Source organism: Episyrphus balteatus, chromosome 3 (assembly GCF_945859705.1).
Source record: "Episyrphus balteatus chromosome 3, idEpiBalt1.1, whole genome shotgun sequence".
Lineage (NCBI taxonomy): Eukaryota > Metazoa > Arthropoda > Insecta > Diptera > Syrphidae > Episyrphus > Episyrphus balteatus.
Window position 1 is genome coordinate 18,398,094 of NC_079136.1, and position 25,025 is coordinate 18,423,118.

Sequence of the window (25,025 nt, forward strand, 5' to 3'; positions counted from 1 at the left end):
TGAATCATAAAAACTCCATTAACCTCCCGTAACATCTTTATTACAAAGATAAACAACATTTTTTTTCAACATTAATGTCTGTTAATTATTTCCAAACAAAATTGTTCTGTAGAAAAAAAAAAACTGAAATTCCATTATCATGGTCCATGCCATATTGAAATGGTATAAAACTCCTCCTATTTTTTTTTTTGTTACTCTTCAACAAACATTCCAAAGAGATGTTAAATTTTTTGTGTTATGGCCAGTCCGATATCCAACTGTGCTACCGCCAGAGTGATGAACACTTGTAGAAAGAACGATATACTTCCTTGATTAGAAATCCATTAACTGTTAGTTTTACATTTTGAAATATGCCACAGAACCAAATTGGATTTTTCATTTCTTGGGCACAAAATTTAAATTGGTTTTCTAATAGCTTATTCTCAATTTATCAATAAAATAGGGAGAACAGAAAAAATAAGGCGTTCAATGTGCAACAACTCACCTATAAAGTCAAAAGGAGAACACAAAAAATAAAAAACAAAACAAAAAGTAAGAACCAAAATGAATCGTGTAATTGTATCTGCCTACAAGGCCAGTAAAGGTTTTGAATTTCATTTATTTATGGCAGGAAAAAAAATTTTAACCAACAAAAAGAACCAAAAGAAAAAAAAACAGACTCGTCTCGGGCCAGTGGGAAGAAATATTGTAGCCAAACACCACAACGCTAACTCTGTAACGTCAACTTAGTAACGCTCAAATCAATGAATGGTTGTGATGGTGGTTGTGGTAGCATGAGAGTAATCGATATCAACTTCCTTTTTTTGCAAACCCCTAAAACAAGCAAATCAGCTTAAAAAAAAAAATAAAAACTTCATTTTGAAACAACAATAAACAGTTAATTGGATGAAGAAACCAAGCGATAAATCAGGGACTTTTTTAAAGAAGTTGTAGAAATGTGAGAAGAATTAAGAAAATTAAAACGAAAGAGCTGATTAGCGAACTTTTTTTTGCTTATTTATTTTTTTTTTATTTTGTGTTCTTTGAAATATTCAGATTTTTGTCAATGTCCGGATTAAGTCGCGGATGTGGTGACCACAAAAAATATAAAAACGAAAGATCTCAACAGCAAACTTGATTATATATCGATTTTTTTCCACTTTTACTAAATAACAAATTAGATAGACACTTATCGATGTTTGATCTCATTCAGAGTCAAATACAAAGAAACAAGAAAATAAAAAAATATTTCAAACGAAAGAGCTGAGCAACAAACTTGACTTTACATGTTATTTCTAAGAAATCTTCAACAACTCTCACTCTGACTTCAATGGAAACCTAGCAAATAAGCAGTAAAACTGTGAAATAAAAACTTTCTCTAATGACTTTTCTCTATCAAAACGGTTGTTTTTTTTTTCGCTTCCTCTGTGCACACAACATCTTTTGCAGCATCTTCGTGATTCAGCTTAATATTTACGATTAATTAAATTAAAAGAAAAAAAAAATACAAAGTCTTTAACTGAGTATATGGCAGATGGAATTCCTGAGAAAAGTCGCCTTTTGTGGTTGGCAATTCTGGACACGAGGAAGAAATAAAGATTCCACTTATGGAGTACGGTTCTATCTATTTGTCAAGACAGTTGTGACAGCCGCCGCTGAGATTATAGTTTCCACACCGAAAGAATGCCAGAAATATAAGGAATATAAAAAGAAGAGAAAATAAAATTAAGAAGAAACAAAAAAAAAAAAACCAAACGATCGTCGTCGTCGACGTAGTCTATTCATTCATCTCTTAATGGGTTTATCGTTCCGACACGAGAATAGGTTGCAACTGCGATTTGAAGAAGTAGGTAGCTGTGGCGGCAGAAGCACATCAGCATCACTCTCTATACTACCTGGAGCTTCTTTTTCGCGGACGCGAGCGCAATCACCACTTTTAGCGAAAAAGAGAGTTGTGTGCAAAAAATTGTTCTGCCATCTTGAGCTTGGAGATTACGCTAGAATGCATTAGAGGTGGTCGTTGGCCATCTTGCAAGTCGTCGTCCGTTGAGTTGGAGTCTCTGTATCGCATTGGTCGCGTTGTTCGTCTGCCGTATCCTTGTCGTCAAGATGAACGTTTTTGCTGATATATAAGTGCGCATACATAAAAATACTCAAAATGCTATCTTTTAGTCAAAGTCCAACCTGTGGCTGTGATGATGGGGCTCTAAATGAGAAAAGTTGGAGAGACGAAATTGAGGAAGCATTTTGTTATAAGTTCTTTCGCTATTCTAGAGTGTGCAATGGGAGGAACTATTAAATTACTTTTATAGACGCTGATAAGAGAGTGAGTATGTGCGAGAGGGGATACAAATTTTTCTTGTTAAAGGCAAAACTATATAAATTTGTCCAAAGGACAGCTGTTGGCAAATTTTTGTGTAAAAATCAAATAGCAAAAATGTCTAACATAACATTCTTTTAACTGCACTACACGTGCAAGTACTCTATACTAATGGAAATGAGTGTGTTAGCCTGAGAGTTGAGAAGAAAATTAGATCGCTCGTTTGCAAGGAGTTATGTTTGAATGGCATCAGGAGTATCATAAGAACAGGTGATGGTGGTGGTGGGCTCTGTTTGCGAAGATAAAATTTAATGAAAACTAAGAGAGGATAAATAAATTTTAAGCACTTTGTGTATCTTATAAAGTTGAGTTGAGTGAAGATCGTGCTTCCTGGAGCAATGTTGGTAATCTGTTTGTTTTGAAAACTACAAATTGATGCTGGAGGAGTTGAAATATACTATTCATAAATAATAATTAAAAATGTTTTAATAGCCTCTTGGGGGTTTTGGTTTCTGGAGCAGAAGGTGATGTGGATTTAGACAACAAAGGAAATGTTAGTTTGTATGTCCTTTGTTCGTATCTTTTATTTTGAGTAATGATACGGATAGATCCATTTTTTTTTTTTGGGTTTGGTTTGATATTCCGCTTTCTTTATTCCCGTTTTTTTTTTTAAATCCCGCTTTTAAAATCCCGTTTTTTTATAATCCCGCTTTTTATATTCCCGGTTTTTGTAATACCGTTTCTTATAATCCCGTATTTTACTATCCCGATTCGGAAATCAAAACTAGTTGTTTTATTTTAAAAAATCGCGCTATTTTTTTAAATAAAAAATCAATTTTACTAATTTGTTTTCTATTTCTCATGATTTTTACTTGCGATATAGGTACTATACATATATCAAGTTATGCATTCGTACAAAAAAAAAAAGTTTAGATAACATTTTTCCATGACATTACGATGGTAGACAATGCCAAAAAAGTTTTTCCCGGAAGTCCATCTGTCTGTCTGTCTGTCTTTCTGTCTGTATAAGGAGCTACAGCCTAACGGATGAACCGATTAATGTCAAACTTGGTATGTAGCGTTATTTGGAGACTCTACATAGAGGTTTTTGGAATTAATTTTTTTGGAAGAAGAATAACGGTACTTGTCATATACCGATTTTAGTAAAATTGAAGTATCTCGAAAACGGCTCTAACGATTTTGTTTAAAAAATTCAAATGTTAGTTTTAAGCTAAGGTCTATCTTTCAATGAAAAATTTTTTTTTGAAAATCATTATTAACGGTACCTGCCATAGAACCGTTTTTTTTTTTTTCAAATCCGATTATCTCCGAAAATGCTTATTCGATTTCAACGAAACTTTTTGTGAAGAAGCATTTATATAATTTAAACATAAACCAGAAATAAAATTTCCAAAAAAATTTGGATTTAAAAAAAAAAATTGAAAATTTTTTTTTGAAAAATCATATTTTCGAAAACGGGACATTGAATTTTTTTGAAATTTTGTTTTTAGATGTTGATCAGTGATTTCTACAAAATGGCATTACAATTTTATTTTAAAACTTTTTTTCCAAAAAATTATTTATGAAAAATTAGTTTTTTAAAAAACGGCTCTAACGATTTTGATTTTTTTTTTGTAAAAATGCATGTTAATATATCAATCAAAAGTGCATACTTGCTTCGGAGGGCAATTTGATTTCAGATTTTATTTTATTTTTTTTTTAAACGAATTTTATTTTTTTTCCAAATTTCTATACAAAAAGTCTTAAAAATTTAAGCAACTTTAACTCTAAGAGCAAGTTCGTGCGACCCAGTCGTGCATTTTATTTTATTTTGTTTAATGCATGTATTTTGTAAAAAAACGAGATTTTCGGGCTTTGAACGGATTTTAAAATGCGGGATTATAATCGGTCGGAATTTTAAATTAGCGGGATTTCAGAAGACGGGCTTTAAAAAAATCGGTATTTTAGAAGACGGGATTTTGAAACTTTTTTCGGGATTTTCGAAAAACGGGATTTTAAAAAGCGGGATTCCGATACGCTGCCGTTTTTTTTTCCAACAATATCTAACGTGTTAAATTATGACAAGTAGTTCAGAAGTTATGTCGCAATATAACAAAAATTAAGAAGGACAAAAATTTTAATTTATAGTCAAAATTATTATTTTTAAAAGTTTACATAAATGATAATATCGTTAAACTTCTAAGTCTTTTAATAAATTTAAATAAAAATTAAAACTTCTTATCATTTTAACTCGAACAATGATTCATCATCATAACAAACTTAAAATACTATTCTTAGAATCCTAGAACCCAATCATATGTTTTTCCATCTTTTTTATATCCTTATTATTATTATTATTTGTTCCCACGTAAACATTTTTATATTATTATGACCATGACTTAAATCAAACCGAAAAGTAGCTGGCTATTTTCATCATAAATTAAATGAAAAGCAAAAACAAAAAAAACCCTTAGTACTGTCAACTAAAAATCATAATAAAGTAACCATCATGATGTTAAAGTATGGCACCAAACACATTATGCTCTTAAAGCGAGATTGTTATGTTTACTTTTCACTTAGTATTCCATCAGAGAGCAATCAATATTCAAAGCATGCTCATGCATCTGATGGATTGACTTAACCTTTGTACAAAAAACTATCCGCAATATTAACTCACTCGAAACAAAAAGTGACGTTATTGGCAGGCACGTAGATGAAAAGGTGCATTTAGGAGGGGGGGGCAAAAATAAAGTCAAGCTAGAAGGGAGATTTTAAGGTATAAAAACTGCTTTAATCAAGGTGAAATAACTTAGAAAGTCTTAAAAAATGACGATCCAAAATAATTAGCTTCTTTACACTCTGTACGAAAATATTAAAATTCCAATATTTTTAATTCTAAAAGTTATTGCTCCGAAAACATGCAAAAATGAATCTTGGAGAATCTTAAAGCTGTCCAAATTTTGGCATTAAAAATTTCAAAAATAACCAAAATAAGCAATTTCAAGGCATAAAAATTCAACAAGTTCAGAATTTCGAAAAATTTTAGACCAAAAAAAGATATTTTCATTTTTAAATTAAAAACTTGCCACTCAAAACAATATTTCGCTCCGGACCTGTTTTATTTTATCAGAAAAAGAAACATAAATAAAACATAAAAAACCGTAGGACAAAAATAAAAAAACAAGTCTAAATTTGCTTAGCTGATTTTTTTACATATTCTACTGGCGTAAAAGGTGCGTTCCTTCAGTGGCCATATTGTCCAAGTGCACACACAAGTTCAATGCCTTTTTCGTTATACTCGCGAGCTAGAATTTTTAAGTGGGTAAAGTAAAGTCAGAGTCAGTATTCAGTGAATTGATATCAAATATTTGCACTCGCAGACATTTTAATGGCTGAATGCAAATGATCGCACGTCGTTCGGCGTTCAGGTGTAGGGTCTGACTCTGAATCTTAGTCTTTTTTTTTTTTTAATTTTGCTTTTGTTTCTGAACATATTTATGGGCAATAAAAGATCAAATTCACTGATTTTAGATAATGACATAAGTGGGTATTGTACACCGGGACTCAAAAAAGGTGTGGCTGCCGCAACAGACACACACCATAACCAAGCCGACAAGAACCATTTATCATTTTTGCTCGTGTTCTTGTTTTTTTTTCTGTCCCTGAACTTATATTTATTTATGATTGGTTCGAAATTAACTCAAAGGAATTAGGACAAAATCAATAAAAAAAAAAAATGATTCTTTGCAAAGATAAAAACGCGAACAAAAAGACGGAAATAAACCCGGCCACATGAAAGTGGTGTGTGTCTTTGTTTGTAAATTATTGTTTGTATGTTTGTTTTGAATTCGAAAGATACAAAGTACAAACAAGATAATAATCATGGCGAAACTTTCACTTTTGGCGATCATTGAAAATTTTGATCAAACATTTATTTATGTTCGAAGTTTGAATAAAGAAAAAGTTATTTATGATTTGAATATGACGTACGAGTGGTTTTTCTGTTGTCGGCGCGAGCATTTGGATTGAGCATCAATCATCTCAATAACATATCTGCCGCTGATGATTTGATGTGGTGAAGAAAGTGCATTTGTTGAATATATAGGCTCGCTTTTGTATTACTGCGGGGGTTTACTGACCGATCGGTGATTGCTGAAAGTATTATTATAGAAGTGGTGAAGAAATGATGAGATAAGTACGTTTAAATGTTTGTTAAGTGGAAAATATTTTGATAGGTTTTTGATGCTTTTAAATTAATGGTTAAATGGTAAAGTAAAATGATATAGTGGAGAAGTTTTTTGTAATTGTTATCGTTTTTCACTTTTCATTGAAATTTAAGATTAAGACTGACTTTTTTCACAATACTACGTAATCTGTCACTTAAGTGCTATTGAGTATTTTGTTTCCATCATTTTTAGTTTAAAGTGGAAAAAAAGATAGGTTCATTTTGCGGAAAAAGGCAGAACACTATAGAAGTGTACTTTACCGTGTGAGAAAAAAATGAGCTCTGTTCAGGTCAAACATTATAACATGCCAAACGACCAAGCAGATCTGACCTAGGCTAGGACCCTTATTAACGGTCTTTTGAAATAAAAAAAACAATATTTTTTGGACTTTACTAAAAAGGTACTTGCCATAGCATTTTGTTGGTGTATGACTTTCTCGGAAACGATACGATCGATTTCCAAGAAAAAATTTTGATCAAAAACGTTTTTTGGATTTAAAAAAGTGACATTTTTGAAATTATTTTTTTTTTTGAAAACGAACCAATGATTTTATTGAAAATTTGTTTTTATAAACAGTATGTGGATTAATATTTCCTTTGTAATGCCAAAGGTACCGAATTTTTTTTTTAAGTTTTTTTTTTTTATAAAAAAAAACTAAATGTTAAAAAAAACCGCTCTTACGATTTTTAAAATGACATACCTACTGCGGAGGTCTTAATCGTTAAGAGTGATGTTTTTGTAACCTTAAACCAAATTTTATACATTTAATCTACCTAGGGAAGAAGGGGGTACATTTGACATTTAGTTAAATTTATTCCAATGTTTTGTTTTGTATTTGATTTATTGACTATTCAAGATTATACTAACAGTAATTTTTTTGTTTTACAACATTTCAACATTTAAAAAAATAATGTTTTCTAAAAAAAGTCATTTTGTCAAAAGTGCCCCGGAACCGGGGCATCATGGATTTTTTTCATTTGTTTGAAAACAAAAAAATTTTTTTAAATTTTTTAGTGGGACATCCCTGCATTATGTTCTACCATATAAACACAGTATATGGTATTTTTTTCCGATTTTAATATTAAAATTTAGGGGTCGCTACTATTCACTTAAGATTTACCTAAGTAAAAAAAAAAATGATCAATTTCAACAATTTTTTTTTCAATGATTTATAATAGGGAAAACAATACAAGGTATGCTTAAGACCCGATCTTTCAAGCTTCTGATAAACAGTCAGTTAACTGTCTGAGGGATAAAGATATTAGGCTCATTAGCAATCAGATTTTCCAATGAAGAAAGATCACTCAGTAAACTATTCTACAGAATAACAAAAAAAAAAAAATGTCAAATTCAAAAATATTCAAAATGAAACGTCATTTTTATACCGCTGTATTTTTATCAAAATTTCTTTCAAAACAGTTAAATATTTAATATAACGTATTTAATTCTGATTACAAATTATAAAATTTTCTGAGAAAAAAAAAAAAAACAAAATTTGATGTTGCGACCCCTAGAACTTGTTTAAATTGGACCAAATTTTACAAAATTTATATTTAAGGCAGGAAGAACAAAATGAAAGGGTGTCCCATTAAAATTTCGAAAATTGATTTTTAAGAAGCATTCTTAATCTATTTTTGAATGTTAGGGGGCTAGAACTACAAACCTTTTAAAAGTGTTAAGATCAATTATTTAAAAAGTTATTAACTTTGTGAATTTTTTTTTTTTTTAGTTTTAAAAAACAAATTTTAGTTATATGTAAAAAACTGTTAAATTTAATAAAATTAACCTTAAAAAAATGATTGTATTTAACTAATTGCATTGTGTGATCTAAACCAAGGCTAAAATAGTGCGTGACCAATTAAGAAATAAGAAATGTATTATAAGCTAATGTACTGCAAGTCCAACAACTTACATTTACTTGTGTCAAATAAACATAACGTAAGCGGAAATAAAGGTTAAGGTAAAAACCCTTGAGTCTAAACTAAAATGTTATATAATTATGTAAACACAATAATTTTATTAACTTTAACCTTAAAATTCATCAAAATCATTTTAATATTGTGAGAACTTGAAATCAAAATAAAACAAAAAGTACCACACCAGCAATTATATGTGTGAGGTAAATTTAAAAATAATTATAATATCTTCAAAGAAGGTCTAACAAATTATTTCTAATATAACCATGGATATTGTAACTATACTTGAATTTAAAATTGAAGTTTTAAGCTTTTCTGACCAGAAAACAAAGTGATAAATTCCGCAATTTTTTTAAAGACCCCCTCAAGGTTTGTTGTATATTTTCTTTCTTCTTTTATTAAATTAAATTTTGACTGATTGTCTTGTTCATTTAGTTTATTTAAACAATGATGGTTTTAAGATCTTAATTGATATAAAAGTGGATATTTTTTTTCATCAACTTAAAAGTTGGTTTAGGTGGAAGGAAAAGGCTTTAGACAAATTTAACCATGAAAATTAAATACATTTTCTGAGTTGAGATCTAAATATTGATGTGATAATGGTAAATGATTGTTTTTTAATAAATGTTTAATATTTTATATCACCCTATTGTGAAACTTAAAAGACGAAAGAATAATAAAATGCCTGGAAAAGTAAAATTATAAATTCTTAAATCGACTTCAAAGCCCGTGTTGGAATTCTTTTTTACAAAATTGTTCCTTAACGAATATTTATTCGCCACATAATTTATTTCTCTTTAATGATCGATGAGAGGTGTTCACTAAATCTAACAAAAGATAGCGATTTGTTTTCTCAACCAAGAACAAACCGCTTTTAAACAATATCTAACTATCTATCAAACCCATATTCGTTTGAAGAAAAGATTCAATAAATAACAAGAAAGGTCATCGTCATCATTGTAAAACTTGTAAGCCAACTTGTTTCATTTAAAAAAAAGAAGGAACATAAATTATATTTCGATAATATTGAACCAAAAGAAAAAAAACCGTTAAATTTATTGTTAAAAATCAAGTCAAGAACGTATGCAAATTTTTGGAATATTTTTTGTATGATTTTCGTTATTATAAATAGCTTTTATGGTTTTTGAAGATTTTTGAGATCGATAGTTCCACATATACATGAAAGAAAACCTTAGAAATCTCAATTCAAGTAGACTTAAATGTTAAATGGCTCCATTAGTAGAAGAAGAGGTACGCGCATTCATTAAAAATTTCAACAAAAAAAAAAAAACAAAATCAAATCAAAAATGCATCATTCAAATTTAAATTTCAATTACAAGATACAAGAGATGAGTTTTGTGAGAAAGAAAAATAAAAATTAAAAATTCCTCCAAGATTCAATCATGATTTCAATCTTTGTATTGTACTATCGACGGCTTGGCGCGGTTACGGCGCCATAATAAAATTTCTTTTAATATTTTTTTTTTGTTGAAGAAAGAAACCCATCAAACACCTCAAATGGAATCGTATACAAATATGAAAAATTACTAACAAATTAGAGAGAAAGCCTCTCGCATTCGCTTCGGTCAGAGATAAATGATTTTTGTTTGATTTTGGTCAAAAAAAAAAAAATGGTCATAGCATCAACACTGATCGTTAAAAATGTTAAAATCTCAACATGTTTTTTTGTGGCTTATGTCATAAATGTGTTCAAAATTATTTTTTACTTTTATTGGGAAATGTAGTCATCATAAAAAAAAACGTCAAAAATTTATTTATTTTCTTCCTAATTTGTAGATAAGCATCATTTTTTTTTCTTTTTTTGTTTTGTTTTTATTAAAATACATTTTCCATAAAGTTACGTTGGGATATAAGGAATTTTAATTATGTCATATAGTTTTGATAGAAATCAACTAAATTGTTACTACACATTTGGTTTATTTTATTGTTTTTATTTTTTTTTTTTAGTTTTTTTCTAAGATGAAAAAACACTTAATAATTAAGTTAACCATCAGTTAGGTGAACGAACTTGAAACATTAAAAAAAAGTTATACGATTTGGAAGCGACAGATTTTATTGACGGTACATGCTATAAATAAGGTCAAGTTAGGTGATAAAGTTCCCATAAAGACATAGATAAATTTGTTTTTAGTAAATGGAAACAATTCAACACAAAGTGTGATCATTATCTTGTTAGTGGACACTCAGCAAAAAATTTAAACAAAATTGTCATTGGGATTGATCTTCCGAATTTTTTGGTTGACACAAAAATGTTTTTTTATATTAAAGTAGTTACATATCTCAAAAGCATGATATTTTGTATTCCAAAATATATTTTTTTTGTCACAAAAATACATAATGACCATGGTAACATTGTTTAAAAACATATGTCTAATGTTTTTAAATGAAATACATGAAAGAAAAAAGATAATATTTTGAGACTCAGAGAACCAGTTTTGAAGATTTATTTCGAGTAGCTCTATTACAAGTGTTTTAAACAAAAGAGCTGAAAAACGAACTTGGTTTTTCTTGTTTGTTAGTCATAAAAGATTTTGAAGTGCCCAGAGTTTAAATGATAGTCACAAATATCAAAATGATATTAACCTATATTAACTAATGCAGCGACTACATTGAATTATTTTGGTGTGAACCTACAAAAGTTTTGATAAAAGTAAATTTTTATGAGTGAGAAGTAGAATTTCAGTGCTTTTATTTGTGTAATGTGGTTTGTCACTACTATTGTATATTGCTAAGGAGCTGTGCATTTTTTTTTTTTTTTTGTAATTTGATGAGATTCCTCTTCATTCTGTTCCATGTAATCAAATGAAATTGGTCTCAAAATTGTATTGAGTAAATTCCTTCATTAAATAAATTTAAATAATTTTTCATCTAAATAAGAGTAGGAGTAAAATCAACCTGATTGGCAGAGTTAATTCTAATTTATTGCATGAATTTAATGTCAATTGATATTTTTGTTCTTTTCTTTAAAAAAGTAGCCTTTTCTGTCTGTTATTTATTTTATTGATTAGTTGATTGACAATGAGTTTCAATTCATTTAAAAGGCAGAGTCTTATTTTTGTTAACCTTGACTTTCAATCACAATATTTATAGTTAAAATCAATAAAAAAAAAACAAGCTTGCTGGTCAGCTCTTTTGTTTCTTTGAAAAACTGCTTAAATTGTTTGGATTTAAAAGGTTTTTTTTTGTGATATTTTTTTTTTACATTTTCAAACTTATTTAATAAGAAAAATGTACAAAACAGTTGGTCGAAGAAGCAAAATAAAAAAAAATTAATTCTATCATAAAAAACTTTTGAGAATTTGTTTTTCTATCGTTTGTAAAGACGAACATTTTTATTACGTTAAAGTAATTAAAGTTTAGATTAGTTTAATTTGAAAATATGTATTTCTTTATTTGTAGTCAAAATACTACAAAAAAAAATCTAAATCTTAGTGTAGACAATAAATGGGTGATTTGTATCACATTTCGAATAATTTTTGATGGTATCTGTCCAAAAAATATCCCCTCATTTGATGTCATGATTAGTTCATCAAATTTTTTAATACCTCCAGTAACTGTCAATATTCACCATTTATATTTTAGTGTCTCATCATAAGATGATCACATTTGATCTTTTCGAAATCTCGTCATGTTAAAAATAAAAAAAAAACTGTGATACTCAAACACGAAGCATATAGCGTGGGATGACCCTGAACTTTGGTGCTTTTACACTGACTGCATCAATATGCAAATCCAATGCTTTGCGTTGGATTTTTATTTCAGTATAAATCAAGAGCAGAGGCTTAAAAATTATGTATTTTAAGTCTCAACTAATTGTAACTTAATTTCATATATGGCTAAGTTTAACATTAACCCAATAATTTAAATTACTTAATTATTCCCAATCGTTTGGTTATGTGGTTTGTAAAATTAGTCTCATGACGGTTTTTCGCTTCAAGTCAAATCGATTAGCATTTTGATCATTTAACATGGTATCACTCATTCAAAGACCACACAAATGTATTCATTGATGCGTGTGTAGGTTTTTCTTATTTTTAATTTTTAATAGAAACCAATTCGCCAAATAAAAAAAAAAATACGTAAATCTATTATTTTGCAAATGGAAAAAAAATATATATATAAAAAAAACACAATTGACCCCGAGCTATGGTATATTCAATATTTTGAGGAAGAAAACTTATGGTCACGCAATTTTTTAATATACATAAATATTCTATTGTTGAAGAGATTATTCTAGAATCTTTTTTTTTTAACAAAAAAAAGAGCTATATAAGTAGGTACTTCAAAACAAAACCACATCTGGAGAGGTAAGAATCGATGAGATCACGTTCTTCAAAAAATAACCACAAAATTACTAAAAAAAAAAATGATTCATCTTTTTAACAAAAATTAGATACCATTTCCGATTGTTATAAAAAATTGGGAAACGAAAACTGAAAAACATAATATTCTGCCCCAAAATAAACTGGAATTGCAATCACATATCAATTAATTATTTCAATCCCATTTTACCTTGAACATTTGCAGTTTAAAGTTTTTAAGGAACTTGTTCTAAAGCTGGTTTTCATGTTATTTATTACTTTTTGATGTGATTTTTGTTTTTAGAAAGTGGTTAACATCAACACTCAGAGACTTAAGCAGCCTAATCTTCCCTCAAGGCCTTATAAACAAACAAAAAACAAAAAATAAAACTTTGATAAATTAAATTTACTAAGAAGCTCTCATAATTTTTTTTCTTTTAAGAAACAAATAAATATCATCAAAAAAATCAAACAGAAAATTATTAGTTTTTATACTTTAGGCAATTTTCTGGTTTTCATTCATTCATTAGTCAAAAAAAAAAGGAAGTTATAAGAGAAGTGAATATTAATTTTTTGTTAAACAATTAATAATTTTTAATTTGAAGTCTTTGATATGCATAAATTACGAAAAATATACAAATAAAAATTGGGAGGTTAGAAAATCTTTAAATGAGATAAGTTGTTTTATATGAAACAAAAGAGCTGAGTAACGAACTTCGATATTTTTTTTTTTTTGATAGTTTAAGAAGATAGAATAGATAAATTTGGAACGAATTTGCTAAAAAGCGTTAAATTATGTGGCAAAACATTTATTTATCTTTCATTTGATTTCAGGTAGTGGGTAAAATTTGGTGAGAAACATGTTTGTTTAAGACTGGATTTGTTTTCTTTGTTGCAACAATTTTGTCATGATCATAACACAGTTGAAGGTCAGTTGTTTTTTATTCTATATTGCCAGGTAGAATTTATGAAATTTATTTAACATGTTTTTTCATGTTCAATATGAAAATAAAATATTTTATTCGATTAAGGTCATTTTAAATGCAACAACTATCTACTTCTGACATCATGATTATTCTAGTTTTTTTATTTTTTAAAATTTTTGTTCCACAAACCACTTTTAATTATACCTCTGCTGCTTAATGGTGATCATAATCATTGAGTAGATCTTCATTTGATATTTTTTTTGCCAGATAAAGCCAGTTCCTGTAGATATTACAACATATTAAACTACCACTTTATTAATATTTTTTTTCCATCAAACATCTTCTTGTCATAAGCAACATTCCAGTATATCATTTTTTAATGGCGGACATATGTCTGTGTCTTTCATGGCTGATAAATATTTATGGCACAGTTGTATTGCATATTGCTTTATCACATCCGTTGGAAAAACAAAAAATACAAGACACGATAGCCAGTATAAAAATGAAATCTGTTAGAGGCTTGATAGAAGAAGTAAAGAGGAAGAAAAAGCTTAAAGCAATATGAAACTTGTGTTGATAATGCATCGCTTGATCATTCAAGATAGATTTTTTGTATAAATTTAATTTTAAAAAATTCGTTTAACTAATTGGAACCGAAGTGTTGAAAAGGAATTTAAATAAATGAAAAAAAAATTCGTTCACTTGATATTTTTTTTTTTTAAATTGAATGAAAAAATGCAGAAGACCCTTAAAAATTTCCTAAATAATAATAATACTTTTTAACTTCATTAGTAACGAAAACCAAATAAAAAAATAAACAAAATTCTCAAAACCATACCTAATCTATGAATTTATTTAGATTTTGTTCTCACCAAATTACTTTATGAACAAAACATAAATTAAACCAAATTTCAAATTCTATAGTATTATTATCTCACTAATAAAATTCAAATTTGACATAACAACGCCCCCACTCCACCAATGGTAATTTTCAATTCAATTCAAAAATTAAAATCACAGAAGCCTAATTCCAACCACAACATAACTTAACACGAAAAATTAAACGTTTTGTATTTTATAAACGAATCATTTCCATTCCATAGAAAAAAATCTATGAGAATCTTAGAATTCTTTTGAGATTCTATATAAAAATTAATGATTCCAAACAAATAACAAGTTGATATACAATCCGACAATTTATGACAACCAACATAGATTCCTTCTATTTTTCTTTCTCAATTAAAACAAAAGAGAGGTTTATTTTGAAAGAAAAATCAAAATCAAACCAAAATTATTGTGACTCCATTTAGAATCTATGTGGACTCCCCCTTTAGAATATTAAATTCAAATTCTATTTCTAAATAGTATATCGTTTCGAAAAAAAAACGTAATAAACAAACTAATTTACATACAAATATTTGTGTTTTTTTTTTTTTTCGATGGAAAAACTATACTCGATGCTCATATTTATGTTATGTAAACTTGAGAATGAGAATATAAGTGTTAATTTATGCCAACTGCCAACACACAGACACACAGGTTGTAATATCTGATGCACAGTGATTCTCGACCCCAAAAAGAAATACACGATAAGAATACTAATTGTGTTAGGTTAATAGTCGAATAACAATAATTTAAAATGCAATTGGTATAGGCTTTAAATTTGAAGACAATTAAGTGTATTTGAATACCCAAACAAACTGTGAATTGGATGTTACATAAAGTAAACGTCATCGATAAAGTATAGAATTAGGACAGGAAATGTAGCATTACGAGTATTTTAAGGTAAGCAGGTGGGATTTTTATGGGGAAATAAATTAAGATATTTTTTTGTTAAGCTTTTGAAGCTGGTACTTAACTTAAGCTTATACCATATGGAATGCGCAAGTATAAATTGAGCCATAGTAAAATAATTTAAGTAATAAAAACAAAAAAAAACAATACACTTCACTTTTATTTAGACTTTAATAAGTTTATTTTTGGGTCAATTATTATTAGTACAAAATTTATTTCTAAAGAAATAATATTTTTGACATTTTGATAAACCAAATTATTCAAAAATTCTTAAAACGAACTTAACTAAAACTTAAAACATTAAATTACCATAAACAAGTTCACCAATTAAATGATAGTAGGAGTAAAATCAACCTGATTTGCAAATTCAATTCTAATTTATTGCATACATTTAAAGTAAATTGATATTTGTTATTTTCTTCAAAAAAAGAAACCCTTTCTGTGTTTGTTCTTTGTTTAACATTTATTTTATTGATTAGTTGATTGACAACACGTTTCAATTTATTTAAAAGAAATCTTTAAATAGTCAAAATTTGCATACGAATAGGCATCATTCAAAGTTTAATTTTGTTAACCTTGACTTTCAATCACAATATTTATAGTTTAAAATCAATAAAAAAAAAACAAGTTTGCAGGTCAGCTCTTTTGTTTCGTTAAAGAGCAAATAGATTTTATTAGATTTTCTTGTTCCTTGATAGTTTTTTTCTTTTAATGGGTTTGATTAGTGCAGGAACTTAAACTGATCATGATTATCGGAAGTCAAATATACATCTGAGCAATTTTTGGAAATAGAACAGGTGTAAGGAGATTTAATGTGAGAATATGCCAAACATTTTGGAATTTTTCTATTTTTTAAATGAAGTATTTTCAGTATAAAAAGTTTTCGAAATGATAATAGATTTCAAAAACAAAACTTTGCACTTTTCAGAAAAATGCTTTTCATTCTGCAGTTTGAAACATATTTTCCAAACAACGAATTTTTATTTTACTCTGCAAATTGTCGTTAAATGAAACAAAAGTGGCAAAGATAAAGTCAAAAGTTGAGAAGTGCAAAGCGTTTTATGTAATTAAGCTTTAATGAGCTTTAAGTTTCTCTTAAAAAAGTTAACATTTTCGGGCACCTAACACGTGCTAGAATTTGAATTATTTTTTTTTTTTGACAAAAATGGTTTGTTAGTTGGGAATGGTCCAATTAAGAAATGAGTTGGTGAACAATTTATCAAAAATATTTCCTTTTCGAACCCATCTCTTCACAGAGTTGTATCTCTTTTATTTTTATTTTTGGGGTATTCCTCAATATCTCCTCTTGAGTACGCAATTTTGTTTTATTTATTTTTTTTTTTTTAAATACATACTAGTGTAAAATTAATTTAATTTTTGTATGCAATACTGTTTACTGAAATCATAAAAATATTTTAATCGGCTTCCAAAAATGATTCTATAAAAAAGAGTTGTGTGCTTGTATTCTCTATAATCGGATCGGTTATTTTGAAGAGGAGATATGTCTGTTTTATACATATTATACATATATTTTTGTTTTCATGTGATTAACAGAAAGGATAGAACTTATATTGTAATGCTAATTCCACAGATTTGTATTTAATGAATTTTAAGAACTTGCAATTCATCAACAACGGTTGAGTAAATATTGCTTACAACCAAAAAAAAAAAAATTCAAGCTATTTAAAATTTCGCCAAAAAAAATTTATAAAATGGGTAAACGATGTTTTTATTTTATTTTCGAAAGATTAAACGATAGTCAAGGGTATACGAAGTTGACAATGCTTGATGGCTAAAAAAAAGAATAGAAAAAACACAAAATAAGTCTAGTAGGTAAAATAGGGATTTAACCTTGGCTGAATGATTTAAAAAACTCTACATGGACATTAAAAGTTCAATTATTTAAATAAAGGAGAATGGGCAAGTTTGTATGGAACGTGGACGTTACGCGGCCAGGAATGAATTTGTTATTTTTTGATGTAATTAAGGTTTACATATATTGTTCAGAAGTTTTATCCTTGTGAAGTACTTCAAAAACGAATAAAATGCATTTTTGCATATAACACTTTATATAGATTGTCTGAATGTTATAACTTAACTGTGTATTTTAAATGCAAAATATGATTCTCTGTCATTTTCCCTGAATCTGAAGACCTTCATCTTGAATATCCAACCACAAGAACCCAAACTGTAAGCATTTAAAAACAACAATTTCAAGACTATTTTTAGAGTTTTGTTGTTCAATTTTTTGTTAGTTTGAAGAGTTTGAAAACTTTCGAACAAAATCTTGAAATGGTTGTCTTAAAAATCTTATATTATGGGTTCTATCGGTCGGATTTTCAAGATTAATGTCTTCGGACTCAGGGAAAATGACAGAGCATCATATTTTATGTTCCATATAAATATATGAATTGATCTGTCCTTCATACATTGAACAATGCATTTACAATATTAGTACTGCATTATCTTGCATTCTTAACGCAATACAGCGAAACGTCCATAGTAAAAGTTTTTCCTAGGCAATAATTCTTTCATTTGATACCAATTTCTCAATTTCATTAATGGCCGCTCAACGTCCAAAATGCCCATTCTCCTTTGCAATTTTCAATGTCATATAAGGAAGTAATGAGTTATTAAACTATATACGGCATACTTTTTTTTAATGCAGTATCCAAAGACCCTAAAATTATGACGAGTCTGCAACAAAAACAAAAAATGGGCCATTTTAACAGTCTTTTTATTATTTCCGTTCCGAGAACATTTTTTTCGACAAATATTTTTTAAAAGAAATACAACACTATTGTATTCAAAATTAATAGACATTAATTTAGCTTAAAAACAATTTATTGGTATAATAAATTTCAATTAAACAAAAAAAAAAAACAGTTATTTCCATTATTGAAATCACAAATAAAATGGTTTTATTTAACAACAAAAAGATTTCATTAGTTTAAATTGTTCTATTAATCATCCTACAATGCTTTTATATTTAACGATAATTTTAAAATAAGTTCACTGAACTATTTTTCTTAAGTTGAGAAAAAAGTTAAAACAAAAATTTCATAAAATTTATTGCTTAAATTTACCGCCAAAAAAACAATTAATTTAAAAAAATGAAAACATTTCGCACTTTAACATCTTGTACCATTAAGTTCTCCTCATTGTATTCCCACTTTAAAACCACTTTTCATTTAACAATAGGATAAGAATAATTCTAACACAAAAGTTCATTAAACAAAACCTTCTTGAGCAATTTTCACAAAGAAATAAATAACTTCGCCGTTTATTTTAAAGAATAAAAACAAAAAAAAAAAAATAAATTGTGGGCCACTCTTCTCATATAAATTCACCCCAACTTCTGTGCTAAAATAAGCCGTTCTAACAATGAAATTAAAACTCGCTCATTTTAAGTGCTACCGCGCCTTCATCACTTTTAAGGAAAGCAAAAACCATTAAATGAAATCAGATCAAACGAAAAAATTCCTGCTTAATATAAATCAAAACCTTTATTTCAAGCTATATCATAAGATCAAAAAAAACCAACATTGAAAAGGTTCATAACCTGTAATTCTATTGTTTCACAACTTTTTTGGCACTAAAAAATGTTTGAAAAAAATAATCACAAAAACACTCACCATCACTAAGTTTTATTTTTATTCCACTTTTATGCTGTTGCTCTGCTTCACTTCAAAAGATGCTGTATTCAGATATCACGCGTGTACACACAAGACTTTTATTGAAGGTAATCCAAACTATTTGAACGATGAATCACTTAAATGCGGGCAAAATCCAAAAATGGTTTTATGTGTTGTATCCATAAGATTAAGATCTAACTATAAACTTCAGAAGCATGACAAATGCTCTAACACTTTTTTAGGACAGAAAAGGGATGATGTTTTTTTTATTCTTCGTTCGTGCGTTGATCTTGATATCCTTTAAAATTTTTGTTTTGTCAGATACACGATACCGAAATCCTTTCTCTTTTTTTCAAGATATTTTTTTTTTTTAAATAAAAAATACAAACAAAAAAATCAATGAAAACACAATCAAACAACCTGAAGAAAAAAATTGTAAGGTTTTTTTTTCTTCACTTTTTCTTAACTCTTATTGTTCAATCAAAGAGGTAACACAAGAAATCTCCATGCATTTGAGAAAGGAGTGGTGTACAAAACAAGACGAAGTTGACGAGAAAAAAAAATTTCAAAACCGGCCACGACACCCTTTTTTACATCTACTTGTTGGTGTTTTTTTTTTTTTTTTTATTTCTTCAATGGACATGGACGGAATCAATCACTCAGGTAGATACACTTTTTGTTGTTGTTGTCAAATATTGACCATATATTTTTTTGTTTAAATCACTAATGGTTGGTAAAGATATGTACACAACACAGAAAAAAAAAACAGGAACGATGGGAATTTGATCCCTTTTTCTTAATAAGAAAAAAAATCAAAGAAAACCAACAACCACACTTCCCAACATGCGGATTGACAGAGGGTTTATTCGAACATACGGCTCAGAATGGAACGACGACGAAACGGTCACCGATCACGGAAAACATTGTTGACCTCGATTGGACGTGCTTATTTTTACTCTTACACTCAATCAATATAATCGAGGTCAGACACTTGGACAAGTCGAAGAGTAATTATTATTATTATTATTGTATTTGCTGGTGTAAAGATCTGTGTAGAAACGTTTTTTTGACACTTATTTATGTTAAAGATACTTTTGTATCTTTAAGATACTTTTGAAAATAATTTAAAATTGTTGTAGAACAATTGTGAGGGTCAAACTGATATTCTTTTATTTTGAAATATATTATTTTGTGTTTGAGATACTTTTTTATCTTTGAGATACTTTTCAATCTTTAAGATACTTTTGTATCTTTTTGCCGAATTTAACTAATTATTTCGATTTAAATGATTATTTCACTTATTAGACATTTTTTTTTGAACTAAAGATACTTTTATAACTTTTGTATCTTTTGATAAAATTCGACAAAACAATAAAGAATTGTCATAATCGTGGCTATAATTCTATTCTATATCTCCTAAACTTATTTTTCGATTTTAGATACTTTTGTATCTTTAAGATACTTTTGTATCTATTGATAGAATTCAATAGATTTATCGATAGATTTCATTAATTAACACCTTATTATCACAAATTACCATTCACCTGTTATTAAATTGAATGGTGTGGTTTCAATATAGAAGGCACGGTACCGTCGCGACGCGCAGTTTTGTTTGACCGTGACAAAGGTTCGTTGTAAACTAAATGAAATTGTGCATTTTAAGCTGAGCTCAGAGAACGACTGCAGCTCAGTCAGAAAACCTGATATCGTTTCAATTCCAAATGGTTACACCTGGAATCAGTACAAAAACAGGTTTGAACCGTAAAACTCTGTAAAGGCTTTTAACCATTGGAAACGGTTCTGTTATGTTAATAAAAGGCATCTTTTGGTTTGTTTTTGTTGATATTCTCTTTTGATTATTAGTTTCGTTCGTGCTCAATTCAATTATCTAACATGCCGGTTTAGAGGTTTTTGTGAGAGCTTGATGGCTAGTTTTTGGTTTGCAAAAGAGTCTTGTTGTGTGTGTCATCCACTTGCTTCATTTCGTTCGTTTGTATATTGTTTTTTTTTTTTTTAGTTATTATGGGAGCGGCTGATTTGTATCTGTAAGATACCTTACCTACGTTGTTGCGGTGCATTTTTGTGGGGTTTTTAACGTTGCGCAGTTGTTTCTTGAAGATTGAAGAAGATTTTGAATGCATTTTTTTACGCTTTTGTTTTTGAATTGTAAATTTAAGATTTGTTAATGGATAAGAAAAATTTTGCGACTCAAGAGTTTAAAGAGTTTTCAAATTGTGTGTTAAAAATGCAACATTGTTGCATGATAGTTTCTAGTTTGGTATTAAAGGAAGATTGGAGACGATGTTGGATGATGTTATAGATATTTTCAGGGTGATGAAGTCTATGAGATTATGGATATAATGAGGTAAACTTTTGCTTTTTTTGACATGACGATGCAAAATTTGCATAGAAAAACTAGAAAGACTACGGTTTGAAGGTGTAAATATTAATATGGTACAAACGGGTATCGTGTGAAGATGATTCGATTAGATAAGATGGTACAGTGAAAACTGTGTATGGATATGTTAAGTTCATATCTGTTTTTAGATTTAAGCTTTATTTTACCTTTGATACCTGTAAGAAGTGGAACAAATCAAGTAAAGAATGTTAATAGATACAAAATTTCATATAGAAATACGGGTTTTTGAGTTATTAATGCCAATATACTGAAAACAATACATTCTTAATTTTTGTAAGCTGAGCTGTTTTTTTTTCTTCAATTTATGAAAAATTGAAAAAAGTACCTATGGAAAATTGACAAACCTGGAAATTTAAAACAGCTTTTATGAAGAATTAAGATTTTTGAGTTATGCCAATTTTCCAAAACAGCGACGGAATGCTGATAAGAATACAAGCTTTGTTGTAAAAAAAAACATTGCTTGCCAATTAAAAATATTTTAGTATTTTTTCAACTTAGAAGTCGATTTCCAAACTTCAAAATGATGAAAAATTATAAAAAAAAAAACATTCTGAGGATATGACAAAACATACACATTGAAGGCAAGAAATTAAATTTATTATTGTTTTATAAAAATTTATAAATATTTCTATTTAACTAGGTAAAACCAAAATTGCATTTATACAAAAATTTAAATGCGAAAAAGTGTTTGTAATCCTAAACAAAAAAGTCTTTTCCATGTTTTCAAATCAATTCCATCAGTGTTGATGAATAATCAAATCAAATTTATTAGTGATTTCAACAACTGAATTTCGGACTCGTTTGGACGCCAAACAAAAACGACATTTAAAACAATAGGAACTATACAAAACTCAAAGGTAAGCTTTTTTTATAACACAAAAGCCAGCTCCAAAAAGCAATAAGCTGATCAAAAGCTCAAAATTGAAAATCAAGCATACTCTGAAATTTTTTCGGTAATTGCATCTCGGTTACTTTTAAGTAAGAGATGTTCAAATGATGTTTTCAACTGTCAGTAAGCTTTTTGTTAAAATGTGGTCTACTATTTGTTTTTAAAGGCAAGGGGTCACTGTGGCGTATACGAACTTTTTTTGTATCGACAAATTTTCTGGTCAAGATTTATTTTTTGATCAGTCAGAATGTTTGACGTTGTTATATATGTATCAAACTATGCATTAAAAAAAAAAAAATAAATCGAATTAGGGATCAGAATCAAACATGACATAACGATGATAGAGAACGCAAAAAAAGTTCGTCTCCCTAGTTCGTCGGCCTGTTGCGTTTTTTGGTGACTCTTTAGAGGGGTTTTTAAATTTAAGTTTTAGGACCAAAAATAACGGTGCCTTCAATATACAAACTTTGGATAAGTTTAATTTAGTCATAAACATTTCAATCAAGTTTTTTCGAATATCCTTGTAAACGGTTCCTCCCATAGAATTTTTTTTTTTCAATTTCTGAGTTTTTCTCAAGTAGCACACTTGTGTATAAATTGGTGTAAATTCATTAATTTTGGTGTAAAATTGAGAAAATTGAAAAAATATGGTGTATTTCTTAAAATTAGTGGTATAAAAATTATACCACTGTCTTTTCTGTACAAAATTTCAACATTTTTTTAAGATTCCGTGCAAAAAATACACCGATATTCAGTTGTTTTTATAATATACCATTAATGGTGCATAAAATTATTTGATTCTGAAATCAACCAAAACGGTTTATTTTGTACACTCTGTTTGGTGTAGGAAGCACACCCTGTGGACATAAAATTCACCAAAATGCATATGTGGGAGACGCCATATTTTTCAATGGACGCCATTTAAAAATAGAAGACAGCGATTAATTATTTTATTAAAATAGTATATTTATCGACCTAATAGTCCCGCATTCTTAGTTTTTTCGATTCATTATAAAATAACTTTTCTTAAAAAAATGTAAAACAACACAAAAATTATAATTTTTGAAAAATGGATTCTTAAAATCGAAAAAAAAAATCATTAATTCACTGACATTTTTGAGGCGCTCGATTTTTAGAGGGGGTAGCATCTAAAATTAGTAGATAGAATGTGTTTCGTTTTAAAATTTGGCAAACAAAATCATATTTAACCATTGGTTTCTTATGGCAATATTATGAAAGTGAATAAAAATTCATTTTCATTTATTTCATAAGAAATGGTGTGAATTAGAATTCATCAAACTGTTTGAGATAAAAAATAAACTTTGGTTCAAATTTTAAATCAGAATAATTTAAATGGTGTATTTTATCCATAGATTTATTGTGTATTTTTCAATTTCAAAGGGATAATTTTCACCAAAAACAGATCATTTAATATACCACTAGTGCCATTTATACACCAAAATCGGTATATTTTTTTAACCACCGGAGTTTATTTTATACGAGAAAATGGTGTATTTTTTATATTCAAAATGCATAACACGAAAGTGCAAAAAATACACCAAATATTTTGGTGTATCTTAGACTTTTGTGCTACTTGAGTTCCTTTAAACCACTTATCTAATTTTATTCTGAAGTTTATATAATAAGCATATGGGTCCAAACAATAGAAAATAGATTTTTTAATTTAAATTTTAAATCAAAAAATTAATTTTTTTTTGAAAATTCAAATTTTCGGAAACGGAGCATTGATTTTTTCTTTAATCTTCTTTAGACGTGTTTATCTTCATCAATTAATACAAAATGGCATTCCATTTTATTATAGTTATTTAATCAATTTTTTTTTTTTGAATGACATAACAAATTCTGATCAAAAGTGTCCTAAATGCAAGCTTTTCGTCATTAAAGATGTTCAGTATAATTCAAAACAATATTCGATTAAATAATATGAGGACAAATTTGGTCAATTCACCCTTTAAGACCTGTAATCCCTATAAGGGGGCCAGGATGAAAGTAAAAAATTGGCGGAAAGGGCGCGATATACACACATATTGATATAAGGCCAAAAATACTAAATGAAAAATGAATTTACGCAATTATTTATTATTTATTCTCTAGGTGTCATTATTAGTCGCTATATTATTGCATTCTCTTTTTGTTTTCATAAAAACCTTCCTCTTACAATTAGTCGAAATAAAACCACAACAAATCCACTATTGATATCCTACTCCAAAATTATCCAACAGAAAATAATGTTTCCCAAATTTAATTGGATTGATCTCCGTGGGTCTTAAAACTTTGTTTACCTGACTCTCAAACATGCTCTTACAAACGAGACATAATTACGCCAAGAAATCCTCCTCCAGAAGAGGATCATTAGGTCAGCCTGATGAATGGCAAATATTTGTGAGAAATTTCCAATTTTGTATCCCTTTCAGTTTCTTTCAGTTTCTTCTGTTTTCTCATTTTGTTATAAGAAGGAATATACCTATGTAGTTAATTACATAACATACACATTTTATTAGTGGTTATTTTTTTAGACTTGGGTTCTTAATAAAGTCACAGTCAAATGATCATTGACGGTCTTTCTAATTGCAGGATT